We start from the raw sequence: 14,850 nt of genomic DNA on the forward strand, positions 1-14,850 counted from the left end.
AAAAAATGGTGACATAAAATTTTGAGATTTAACCATAAAAACATGTGAGGGAATTGATCAATCTATAGAAAAACAATGAGTTTGAAGAAAAAGATGTTGGGGTAGGTAACAATGGAGGGAGAGGCCGTAAAGGGATAGAGATAAAGCTCTTTTCTAGATTGGTTATCTTAACTTGAAGATTGTGGAGGTTGAAACATTTGTCGTAAATAATGTAAAGTCAAATCAATACATTTGGTGTCAAATATGGTTTCTAAGGCCTCACTAGCTATTGAATTTGAGAAGTTATAGTGTCAATGAGGTTGCTAATGGATTCCTTAATAGTAAAACGTGGTTTAGGATGCATAATTGAAGGTCAAGAAAAGCTCTAATGATAGGAGTAGTTAAGAAGGGTAAAAAAATAAAAGAAGTTGTAAAAAGAGAAATTTGCCATAATGATTTCTTTTTCATTTCATTCATCATCTGGGTATATATCCAAATGTCTAGTAGTTAAAAACAATCAGCAATAATATCTCGATAAAGAAAATATTGTCTAAGGTTCATCAAAATAGACATATATTTAGGCATTTTTTAACCCATAACAAAATCTTTGTTCCAACCTAAAGCTCAATTTTGGCATTTTGAACTTGGACCTTTGGTGGATTGAGATACATTGTGATTTCGAGTTAAGCTTGGGACAATTAGTTTGTTTCACTATCTATTTACAAAATAACATAGTTGAAGAAATAGCTACTTCCAAACACTCTAGATTTTAAGAAATGTTGGATATTAGAAGATTTTCAAATAAAAATTTGATCATATTAGTTTTTCCTTAAATTTTATTTTAAAGGAAGTGCAAATTTTCACCATTTTGAGTGTGTAAATAAAATCATTATATTTAAAATTCCCCCATCATTTCCTTTTCTTTTTTGTGCTACGTGTTATGTGCAAGTATTTGAAACTTTTACAAAGGAAAATTCTAAATACAACCAAAAGTTTACTATTCATACAATATGTTAAGTACAATCAAAATTTAACATAAAATAGAAACATTTGCTCTTCACAACCAAGACCTCATCATGTCTATTTATCCTCACACCTTTATTGCCTTTAAGCTTTCAATCTCTAAAAGTCTATAATTTTTATGGACTCTTTTTTCTCATTTATCAATCTCACAAAACCCTCACTCGTGAACTTAAAAACTTCAATCATTCTCAATACTAAGGCAACTTTCAAATGGAATCGACAGCTAAAAGTAAATCAATTCGAGATAAGAGTAATTTATTTTAAATGAAATTTGAGTTTTTGTTTAACTTTTATGTGCTATTGTGACCTACGAAATTATGTTTTTGTCAGTTTTTAAGAAAAGACGAAAATGCATATTTGTCCTTATTTGAAAGCTTACAAACATTCACATTCGTTTTAAATTGAATGCCAATGAATACACATATCCATAGGATTTTAAAACTAAACGGATATGCATATCCATTTATGCTTTGAAATTGATCGATATGCATATTTGTATAGTTTTAAAACCTTATGAATATGCATATCACTCAATTTCAAAATGTGAATAGATATGCATATCCATATGGATTTGAAATCTTAAGGATATTGGTAATGACCAAAGATAGATAACATGAAGAATAGGTAACATAAAATGGTTTGTGGTTCATTTATCTTTTAGCTTTGAATTTGTTTGAATGGAATGGTTGAGTGAAAAACCATTGTCCTTTCATTCTATGTAACAAAAAATATGGCATGAATAGACAAGATGTGATATGGAAAAGGTGGGGGACGTGGAGCAGTCGACCTTGGCCCAAGTATGAGTTAAAACCATTTGAATGCCTTTGAAAAGAGTGACGAATCTAACAAATTGATGTTGAAGTAGTAGTTGACTTTTCATAGAATGATATTGTATTTGAAGAGGAACTTTCCACCCACAAGCTTTGTAATAGAGGTAAAAATAGTGTAGATGAGATGTCTGAGCCTTTTCTTAGAGGCTTGACGGATATGTCTATCTTAAAGAGCTTTAGATCTCATGTTACAAAGGATATATAGAATGGATAGGTAATCAATACATGCATGTAATTTGTTTATTTATTCCTCTTACTTAATTTATGTATATTTAACATAGTTGTAAAGTTAATAACTTAATTCTATTTAATGTTGTTGTAGAATCAAGCTTTGTTGAAATTGATTAGCCATGGTCTAAAATTATAACACTTGCCTTTTAATGGTTCTTGCCCATGTATTCATGCTAATGTAGTTCAATCACGGTTGCCATAATTGATTGAGTGCACTTATTGATTAGAGAATAACACAATAGTATCAGCATTTTGTGAACAGTGGCATCAACAAACAAATTTCACTAACCATTTTATGGGATAAAATTTCAATGGATGACAAGTTAGTCATTCTTCACACACCAATAATAGGAGCGATGGTATCATTTTAGTATGACGGTTGATATGACATATACTCATGTTGATCTGGTTACTTAAAGTGGCAAAAGCTCAAGTAGCTAATAAGACCAAGGTTTATCATAAGTCATTGGTAAAGCTGTAGTGGTTGTGAAATAGTTTTGAAGATGTGATTAAGACATCTTTTGATCTGGCCATATAGTGTGCTACTAGGGCATTTGTGCCCCATGTGGTAGGGTGTACGTTAGTTGTTGATAAGAGTGTAGTTAAAGTTTCAATAGCGTACATAACTCTATTTAGTGATTTAATGCCACTAGTTCATATGCTTAGGATGTAGTTTGCCTTAAATATTTATATAGATGGCTTAGTATTATAAGTAAATCTAACATGCACGAAATTGCTAATTATCTAACACTTTTTTTAGGTATATATACATGATTATTATATGAGATTTTATTTATTTGCTTTCTTTTATGCAAGGGAACATTAGATTAAAGATTACTTGTGTATTTGATGTAGGCATGGGTTTATGTACATTTTCCATTACTGAGTCTAGTAGTTATGTTATCATAGTCAGATGATTTACCTCGTACTTAATGTTAGAAGGTTCACACTTATCTTGATACATTGCAAGCAATATAAGAGAAACTAGATGACTTGCAAGTAACTTAAGTTTGTTGATAACCTTATATAGATAAACAAGAACAACACCCATTACTTGAGATTACATTTTTTTCTTCTTGTATCAAGTGTGGGGCTATTATTAAGTCATATCATCCAAAAAGGGTTTTACGACAATTAGGTTTTGTACAAACCAATCTTTAAACCCCTTTGGCCCCTTCTCAAGCCAAATGATGTACATCATTAAACACTTATTAGGTTACGTATGACTTTTTGAACCAGTATTAAGATATATAGGATATATATGTGTTGCTTGAAAAGCCTCGAAAGCAACGATGTCGAACACTAGGCAAGTGCGCATCGAACTATAATGCTTGGTATGTATCTTTCTCACATCAATTTATTCAAAACCCAACACATAGATCAAGTTTTTAGTCATGACCTACTGATAATGGCTTAACAAATGATATTTTAAGCTATCAATTTATTTGTTATTATTAATATTATTAGCAATTATGTTTTTTAGGTTTTAATTAAATTGATAGTGATTATCTCATTATTGTAATGTAGCATATAACGATGGCACAATCTATTTTTCATAATGTTATTTTTAGTGGGTTAGGTGAAAGTGTGGATATATGAAGAGGAGTAGTTCTTAATGTGCATGCTATATTCTTTGGGTCATCAAGTGCAGCCAATAGTAATGAGTCTAAACTAGCTGTATCACCTCAAACTTTGATTACTTAACCTACACTTAAACCATTTAGGCCCCTTACATTTCCATATCATCCACTATTTACAGTGACATCTGGTACTTTATCTTTTTTACCATCAATATCTTGCATTCAAGTACCACATTCTCATGCTTAACAACCAGCATCAATAGCACCTATCAATCTCTTTCCATCATTAGAATCAACAACATAGCTTACTTTTTTTTTCCATCTCTAGAATCTATGGCACCATTTTTTTTTTACACCTCCAACATCTACAATATCATCCGCTGATTTTTTACTTGTAATATAATTGATTGAAAAAAAAGAAGACTTAAGGCTTTTCCTCAAACTTTTATGGTTTTATTTGTACTTATATACATGGTTTATATACTTATATATGTTGTACATAAGAAGTATACTATGTTGTTAAGTCTATCAAATGACTCATATTATGTATGATCATCCACTTATCATATGGAGCAAAAGTCTCAAAACATGATAATGTTTCAAATATCTCCTTAACACATTTAATGGATCTATACAAACTACCATAATTGCTTCGATACTTAACAAGCTCATCAATAAAATCTTGTCATACTTGTAACCAACTATCTTAACCTATACCTAACAACCTAGCAATAGAATAGAAACCATAATGTCACCACTTCAACATCCATGATATCTTATATGTATGGTTATAGCTCTACAAAGAAATTATCAATATATCGTATTTTGCGTTTGACTTAGGACCAATGTACATGGGAGTTTATTCCTTTTCATCATTTTCATTGAATTGGCAGTGGTTGGTGATGACTATAAAAATTAAGGTTTTTCATAGGTCAATTTTGCCTTACATTTTAAAAATTTTTAGTGATCTTTGTTGAATTCCTAACATTTTATCCCCTGTGTGATCAAATTCTTGTTTGATAGGTTTTTTAGGTTTAAATTGATAGTGATTATCTTGTTATTGTAATGTAGCGTATAATGAAGGCACTATTTGTTTTTCATAATATTATTTTTTATAGGTTGGATGAAAGCGTGGATATAAGAAGTGGAGTAATTCTTAATGTGAGTGCTATATTGTTTGAGTCATTAAGTGCAGCCAATAATAGTCAGTCTAAACCAACTACATCACCTTAAACTTTGATTCCTTAACTTATCTTTCAACTATTTAGGCTTCTTATATTTCTAGACCATCCACTAGCTATAGTGACATATGGCACTCCTCCTCTTTGACCATCATCATCTCGCCTTCAAGCTTAACCCTTTTACACTCAACTGCTATCATTGATAGCATCTATCACTTTTCTTCCATCGCCAACATCAATAGCATAGCTCACTCTTCTTCTATCTTTAGAATCTATGGCATCGTCTACTCTCTTTCCACCTCTAACATTTATAATATCATCCACTAACCTTTTACTTGTATATTTTCAAATGAAAAATAAAAGAATTCAAGGCTTTTTATCAAACTTTTAGGGTTTTATTTGTATTTATATACTTATAATTTTATGAATATTTATATTACGATTTATATACTTATATATGTTGTACATAAGAAGTATATTATGTTGTTAAGTTTATCAATGACCCATATTATGTATGATCATTCACTTATTGTATAGAGCAAAAGTCTTGAAACACAATGGATTTATATAAACTAACATAATCACCTCAATACTTAATAAGCTCTTCAATAAAATCTTGTTGCACTTATGACCAACTATCTTAACCCATACCCAACAACCCGGTAATAGAATAGAAACCATAATGTAACCAGCTCAATATCCATGATATCTTGTATGTATGGTTATAGCTTTACAAAAAAACTATCAATATATCATATTTTGCTTTTGACTTAGGAGCAATGAACAAGGGAGTTTATTCCTATTCGTCATTTTCATTGAATTGGCAGTGGTTGGTGATGATCGTAAAAATTAAGGTTTTTCTTAGGTCAATTTTGCCTTAAAGTTTGAAATTTTTTAGTGATCTTTGTTGAATTCCTAACATTTTGTCCCTTATGTGATCAAATTCTTGTTTTATAGGTTTACATGAAAAATTTGAAAATTCTAGCTAAATTGCACTGAAAATGCTTAAGAGTTTGCATAAATTGCATAGTTTGTATGAAAGGTAAAAATCCATTAAAGTTGATGGACTAGCACTCAATCAAACACCAAGCCCATGTGTACAATCGGCCATACTCTCAAAAGCCTAGTATAATTTGACCATGCATAGACAAGGAAGAGAGGAAACTTCAAAATTTAAAAACCATGCAAAATCTAGTTTGAATTTGAAATAGTTTGAAGCAAATCAAATAAGATAAAGGGAGATACACTATCTTGGCTAAATTTCTTCCTTTTTCCATTCAAAATTCAAACAAAAATGACATGACATAGACACTGATTGCTTATTTTCTCTTGCATGTGCACAAATCGTAATCAAGTAATAAAGTGATGAGAGTAAGAGTATTGTCCCACAAGGATTATAGAATTAAAATATTTGGTGGATTTCAAGTACCAAAGTTGATAAACTAATCCATTATATCTAAGCTAGTGAAACTTGATTTGATTTGCAATAAATGTAAACAAGAACATAAAAGAAAGATTGTATAGTCCTAGATCTATTTAACCAAATGTCACTTAGCAAGTATTAGAGTTGGCCAAATATAACTAGAACTTAAAATAAAGAATGCTTTGAAAGAAAAAAGATTTGTGAAGGCCGAATATTGTAGAAGCATAAAAGATATAATAGAAATAAAGATCTAATGAAAACCAAAAGCTTGGACTTGTAAAAGAACTATGATTGAAACTTGTAAACAATAAATCAAAATGTAAATCGAAACTAGAAAAGAAAGATTGCTTTGAGAAAACTAGATCTTAAATAAAATAATACTTGTATTGAAAGAAAAATTTAGAAAACAATTTTAATTGTTGCTAATCTATCACCTTAGCCAAATTATAAAAAGAACTAAAAAAAACTATAAACTAAAGAAACCAAAAGAAGAATAAAAGAATAGAATATGAAGTGTGGAAAGATGGAAACAAAAACTAGCCTCCCCTTTTATAGAGCTGGGTTCGGCTAAAGGGGTAAATACAAGCTCAAAGTTTTAATCCTATCAAACTCTAAAGATTGAAGTTATCTTGATTAGTAAAGAAGGTGGTTGAATGTGATCTCTTACCTTTTGAATCATCTTAGTCAATCATGCTATCTTAGGAACTCATCTTGGACATTGGATCTTAGAATGTTTTTATCTTAATCTCGCTTCTTGGTAAGTTTGGCTAAGGCTTGTAATCCAAGAATAGGTATTTGTTTATCATCCAATCTCTTGATATTTATCATGCACAATCTTTCTTAAACTATAACTCTTTAAATGGATGATCAAAAGAGTTTTTCTTAAACATAACTTGCTTTGGTCGAATGTCTCCTAAAGTTTTTACTTACATAAAACTCTTGATTTATCACATATGTGCATGAAATACTCTTGTAAATGATGTAGCCAAATACATGTAGGTGTCTTCATGGCATCATAACTCCTACCTTAAGTCAATTTTATAGTTCTACTTTAAGTCAAATTCCATTCCATAATTACATACTTATTTTAAAATTACAAGGATAATGCTTGTCTTGATCTTACATCATTTCTTACATAAAAATGATAGAAATCTTACTATAAGTAGAAAAACCTAAAGATTAAGAAAATAAACATTAAATGCACCAAATTCAATCAAATTTTTAAATTTTTCACTAAATTGAATTTGTAAATCACTATATATTTAAGTGTTATTAGAGACACAAACAAGGGATGGCTAGTGGGACCAATCATACTCAAGGAACAAGCCATGTAATTGGCCACATACACATCTCTATCTCTTAGTTGGCATTTAAATCTCTTTAGAATTATAAAGCTTTTGAATTTAAATGTATTTTAGCTAGAAACAAAATGTCTAGGTTCATCTTCCTTAGCTTTGGTTTTCACCTATAAATAGCCTAGCTTTTAAGAGGAAAGACACATCTTTCTTCTCTTAGACAACACTAGGCTCTCTAGCAAATTTTTTTTTTGTTTTCTTTAATTTAGAATTTGCTAGGGTGATAGACTAGCCTTTAAGTTTCTATTTTCAAACTTTTTCGATATTAATTCAACATGTATCTAAGTTATATTCAAGTTTCTTTAAAGTCCTTCTCAAGTTAAATCCAAGTTTTTTTTTTTACTTCACTTATCGACTTACTTTCTTAAAAGCATTTTACATCTTTTGGTTTCCTTTTGTTTCATCTTATTTTAACTTTGTAACATCTTTTTTTCTTGTTCTCTTAATATTTGGCCAATCTAAGTGCTAGCATTGATCATCTTGTAAAGCACTTCAACCGGCCTTTAAAGAATCACTCCAACTTGGTTTTCTTCTTATAAGTGCATACTATTACATTTGACCATTGGTAGATTTTGGCTTTGTTCTTACCACCTTGCTCACCATTCTTGTCCTATATAATGATTTTAATTTCATTTACTTTATACAACTTACTATTATGGTTATTTTGTGTTTCATGTTTTAAGTAACCTCGTTCATTTTAATATTCATGTTATTTGCCTAAGTAGTATAACTGCTTTAATTTGATATGCCATTTAATGTTTGTTACTGTGCTTTAAGTACTTGTCTCTTTTTCATATGCCATTCTTAATAACTTTGCCATTCTTTTAATTCCATGTTTATTTAGTTTGCATACTCTTAAGATTTTTGGTTAAGATGTTTGTTCATCTAAGTTTATGCTATTGCATTTGGTCTCTATTGATTAATTTTGCCTATTTATGTCACTTGGTACGCTTCATACATTCTTAGGATTAACAATTGCTTCCATATTACTTATTTTCATTCAGTACCTTTTGCTTTAATCTTGTTACATTTTTGCCATTTCCAATCATACATTCTCACATCATCTAAAATATAAGGTTAGAAAGATCAATTTTGGTACTTAGCCATATCTACAACCCTTATATAATCCCTATAGGAATGATCTCTACTTACAATTTTATTACTTGATAATGATATGCACTTGTAGGCATAAATAGTAGTGATCAAGTTTTTAGCACCATTGACAGGGATAATTTCGATATAAGATTACCAATATTAATACTAAATCTTTTTCCTTATAGTTTATATTTTACTTTTATTTATCAATTTTAATCTTTTATTTGTATGTGTGGGACTAGAAATGTTGACTTAGCTTCACTTGATAAAGAAATTGAGAGAACTCTTAGAAGACTTAAAAGAAAGCAATCAATAACTCCTAACCCAATCGCAGACCTTAGAGAAGATCATAGAACATTAAAAGACTATGTTGTTCCACTTTGATGTATTCTAATTGTCCATAAGAGGCTTGCAATCCAAGTGAACAACTTTGAGATAAAGCCATATATCGTCCAAATGGTTCAAACCTCAATGCTGTTCAATGGTCTACCAAATGATGATCATAATATTCACTTATCTAGTTTTCTTGAGTTGTGTGATACTTTTAAGCACAATAGTGGTAAATAGTTGACAAGTTTCACTTCCACCTGGTTCAATTACAACTTAAGATGATTTGGTGCATAAGTTATTAACCAAGTTTTTCCCCTAACCAAGATTGCATGGTGGAAGAATGATATCACAACATTCCAACAATTAGAGGAAGAGTCACTGTATGATTCTTGGGAGAGGTACAAGGAGCTATTAAAAAAGTGTCTACACCATGGCTTGCCTAAATAGTTGCAATTGCAAATCTTTTACTATAAGTTAGTAACACTAACAAAAACAACCATTGACTTATATGTTAGAGGTACATTGATGAGCAAGTCCATTAATGACACCTACGACTTAATAAAGGAATAGTATCCAACAACTACTAGAGGGTTACCAAAAAAAAGTCCAAAGGAAGGCAACTGAAGTGTATGAGTTAGACACCCAAACTTTACTTCTCAACTAATCACATTGACTAAAAAAGTAAAAGCCTAAAGTACCTAATCTTCCATAGCCTTTGTCTAAGCCATACAAAGCCTTTTCCTGACCTATGATATTTATGAAAGAACCCACTCAATTGATAAGTGCTAGTTTAGAACTGAATCTATCCAACATGCTATCCTCTCCAAGTAATAATACAGCCCTTTTAGCAATACTTAGAATCCTAGCTAGAAGAACCACCTAAATTTCTCCTAAAGTAACCAACAAAACTATGCCTCTAACACCAACTAGGCATAAACCCTAAATTTTCACCAACAATAGCCATCATACTAACCTTCACCATAAGAAAAAAGTTATCCATGGAGGAAATGGTTTAACACATCTTGTAAAACCAAACAACTACAATTGAATACAAAGCTACGTCCATAAAAAATTTTGAAATCCAAATGGACCAACTAGCTAATGCCTTAACCAATTATCTAATAGAAACCTTGCCCAACAACACTAAATCTAACCTAAAAAGATAAGGCAAAGAAGAATGCATCACTATATTCTTTTATGAGATAAAGAGGTATACTACTCTAATGATGATAACATCATGGATAAAGTAATGGTGTTTAACTTACCTAACTTTCTAAAGAGGTTAGAGGAAAATATTGAAATTGAGGTAGATATGGAAGTTGAAATTGAGAAAATGAAAGAAGAAGGTGAGATAGAATATGATCTTAGAGAGAAAGATCTTAAAAAAGAAATGAAAGTTAAAGAAATCTCATAAGAAAAAGTGCATGAAGAAAAACCCGAAGAAGAAATAAAAATAGTAAAAGATGCCAAGAGCCTAGTTCTAGTTGCAAAAATCTAATAAAAAAAATGAATTCAAGAGAATGAAAATCATTACAAGAATGTCCACCTTTAACCAAACCTTTAAAGTAGCACCAAAACTATCAAAGCCCAAATGAAAAGAGCTACTTAAGGAATTAAAGAAGGTGACACTGACAAAAAAATATAGTAATGAATTGTAAGAAATTATGCTCACCAAGTTAAATGATCTAAGGAGTTTCTACATTTCTTACACTATTGGATTTATGTACTTTGATAAAGCTTTATATGTCTTAGGTTCAAGCATCAATCTAATGCCTTTGCATGTTTATTTACAGCTTGGAATTGGAGAACTAAAGCCAGTAACATACCAAGTAAGACTAATAGATAGGACAATCACATGCCTAATGGTAAAGGTGTGTAACTATACTTTCTTTGTTAATTTTTCAATTATGCATTTGGATATCATAAACGCCCCTATCCTATTGGTAGACCATTTTTAGCAACATCTAAAGCCTTAGTAAATGTTTCAACTGTATAATTACTCTAAGATTCAAAGATAAAGAAATGACCTTCATTATAGGAAAACAAAGAAGCATTTGAGAAGAGGTGTAAAATGTTACTAGAGTAAAAAATGGGAAAGTGAAAAACTTCTATAAGACCCCCAATTTAAAATCAGCTAAAGAAAAATCTATTTGAAAATATAACTCCAAAAAAATGAGTTCTATCTTATACTCACTAAAAGAAGATTGTGGACACTAGTGAAAAGAGGGTGGTAGTTTTGATTAAAATTTAGCAATGGTCAAACTTGACTAAAACTAGCACTATTTAGGAGGTAACCCAAGTTTTTACAATTTTTTTATTATTTTGTTATTTCATTAAAACATGTATACTTTGATTTTGTTTCTTGTCTATTTTTATAGGGATGAAAAGAACTTAAAGCTAGAGAAGCTTAAAGAATTTGACCTCAAGAAGAAAAGATAAGGGAGTATCATTTTTTCCCTTAACACTTAACTATTTAGTTGTTCACATTAACGACAATGTGTAGTTCAAGTGTGAGGGAAAGACCTTTTTATGCAAAAACTTTTCTTAAATTTTGTGAAATACCCCTTGACAATCTTTTTTTTCAAACTAAATTGATATGCTTGGAATCATGATAATGTATTATTGGTTAACTTTTCATAATATGATCATGATTGACTTATGTATGATTCTTGGAAAAGTATGAATGTAGTGAAAGCATAGAATGATGTCATGAATATGCTTTTCTTTTGACTATTAATTTCCACATTGTGTGCACTTTAGTTTAGATCTATGACATGCATCATTCTTTATGAAAAGTTATGTAATTATAAAGTTGCATAGAAATTTAAAACATGAGTTTTATTTTAGAATTTGCCTACTCATCCCTTGAGTGAAAATCTTAGACGATACTTAATTAAAAAAATTATTTAGACTATTGTTGGATAGCTTGAGCCTTTTAAGCTAACCTTTAAATATTTATCCTTAGTAACTTTGATTGAGCCTATGTCATCCTTTCTTCATTAATTACCCATATAAAATAAGCCTAATCATTTTTGTTTTATCCATCTTTTCCACCCAACCCTACATGCTTATGGATTTTAATGACAAAATTTGAGAAAAAGCTATATACATATAAGAGGTAGGGATGCATAAGAAATATGATGTGCTAAGCTAAAAATGGCTAATTCAAAAAGAAAAAAATAAAAAACTCCCAAAGAAAAAAGAAATGAGAAAAAGAAAAATTCCAAAGTTAGAAAGATGCCTTAGCCTTGATTAGTCTAAAAAATTCTCAAGTATAAGAAATATTTAAGAGTAATGCATGAGCAAAAGGTTCCAAAGCCTAAATATCCTTTTATCATACCTTTAACCCAAGCTTTACATTACAAGCCAACAAAAGGCCTATTGATCTTTGGCTAAGTATGTATTATATTAATGGAGAAGGTATAAAGAAAACAAGCTTATAAAGTATGCTCTTGTTTTGAATTAATATCTGATAATATACTTTAAATACCCTTTGTTTAAATTACATGCATAGATTAAAGATAGATAAATACATACATATGAAAGTTGCCAAAAATTAGAATCTCGCTCTTAAATAAATTTTATGTCTTATCTATATTCATAATTGTCTATAAATAATACCATAGTACATGATTGAGAACTTATAAGACGTTGACTTTGAATCCATATATTTTGATTGTAGCATAATTGATTTAAGACTATTTTGTTTGAGAACAAGTGAAAAGCTAAGTGTAGGGGTATGATGATTGTAAAAATTAAAGTTTTTTGTAGGTCAATATTATCTTAAATTTTGAAAATTTTTAGTGATATTTGTTTATTTCCTAACATTTTATCCTTTATTGTGCTCAAATTCTTATTTTATATGTTTACATGAACAATTCAGAAATTCTAGCAAAATTAGACCTAAAATGCTTAAAAGTTTGCATGAATTTCATGGTTTGAATGAAAGGAAAAATCCCTACAAGGTGATGGCTAGCATTTGCCCAAACACTAAGCCCATATGTGCAACCGGCCCTAATTTGAAAAGCCTAGTATAATTAGGCCATGCATGCACAAGGATGAGAGGAAACCTCAAAATTTAAAAACCATGCAAAATCTAGTCTAAATTTGAAAGAGTTTAAAGCAAATCAAACAAGATCAAGAAAGATACACAATCTTAGATAAATCTTCTTAATCTCTCCATTCAAAATTTAAACAAAGGAGACATGGTAGGGTCACATAAGCATTGGATGGCTAGTTGGACCAATCACATTCAAGGAACAAGCCATGTAATTGGCCACCTAGACCTCTCTCTCCTAGTTTGCATTTGAACCATTTTAGAATTAGAAAGCTTTTGATTTGAATGTATTTTAAATAAAACAAAATGTTTAGGTTGATCCTCCATAGCTTGGCTTTTCACCTATAAATAGCTTAGCTTTCAAGAGGAAAGACATAACTTTTTTCTCTTTTCTTTTTTTCTCTTAGGCACCATTAGGCTCTTTGGCAAAAGTTTCTTTGTTCTTTTTTAATGTAAAATTGGCTAGGGTGACTAACTAGCCCTTAAAATTTTGTTTTTAAACTTTTCCAATTTCAATTCAAGTTTTTTGTAAGTTATATTCAAGTTTTGTTAAAGTTCTACTCAAGTCAAATTCAAGTTCTTTTTACTTCACTTTACCAATTTACTCTCTTAAAAGCATTTTACATCTTTTGGTTTCCCTTGCTTTCATCTCAATTCAACTTTGTAACATTTTTCTTTCTTGTTTTTTTTTAACATTCGGCCAATTTAAGTGCTAGCATTGATCATCATGTGAAGCAATTCAACTAGCCTTTAAAGCATCACTTCTACTCAGTTTTTTTCTCTTAAGTTCATACTAGCACATTCGGTTAGTGGTAGCTTCTAGCTTTGTCTTGCCAACTTACTCATCACTTTAAGCTTATATAGTAATTTCAATTTCATTTACTTTACGCCACTTACTGCTATGGTTATTTTGTGTTTAATATTTTAAGCATCCTTGCTCATTTTAATGTTCATGTTATTTGGCCAACTAGTATTACTGCTTTAATTTTGTCACGACATTTAGGGACCAAGGGGTGGGTGACCCGAAAGCTGAATGAATAGGAAAATTTGTAAACGGGGGTTAAAAATATTTTCAATAAAAATAAAATAACGAGTCACCACCAATCTTTTTTAAAGTGTGATTGGTCACCCAAAAATTTTTATCTTTTTAATAAAACATTTAAAATGAGTTTAAAAGTTTAAGAAAAGAACAATTTATGAACGGTGAAATTAGAATTAGGTTTAAGAGTCGATTACGTATGGGAAAGGATTAGCACCCCCTCAACACCCATTGAAAATGATACCCATTGATTGCATGTTATACTTGAATTTTGGTAAAAAAGGGTCCTATTTTTTTAGTGTTTCGAATTAATTCCTTTTCTTTCTTTTTTAGTGTTTAAAATCAAAATTTAAAAAAAAAAACTTTTTTTTTTTATTTTTAGACCAAGCTGAAAACACCTTAAATATCGAAATACCTCTTTCACTCTTTTATAATTAGGTAGAGTTTCAAAAATATTTTCAATTTAAGGATTTCCAAATTACCTTACAAAATCAAGATAACACCTCGCATAAATAATGATCATCGAGAGTCCCTTTATAGTTAGGTCAAATCTCGATGATTATATTTACTTGACATGTTATCTTATTTTAAAACATTTTTACTTTTAAAATTCATTCTCAAAAACAAGTATAGGAAAGGCATGAACATAATAATGTGATGGATGGATGACAATTTAAACATGAATGATGAAGAATGGATGCATGACAATATAAAAATACATGTAATG

Source organism: Durio zibethinus, chromosome 6 (assembly GCF_047325235.1).
Source record: "Durio zibethinus cultivar Kanyao isolate XHJ-2024 chromosome 6, ASM4732523v1, whole genome shotgun sequence".
Classification (NCBI taxonomy): domain Eukaryota; kingdom Viridiplantae; phylum Streptophyta; class Magnoliopsida; order Malvales; family Malvaceae; genus Durio; species Durio zibethinus.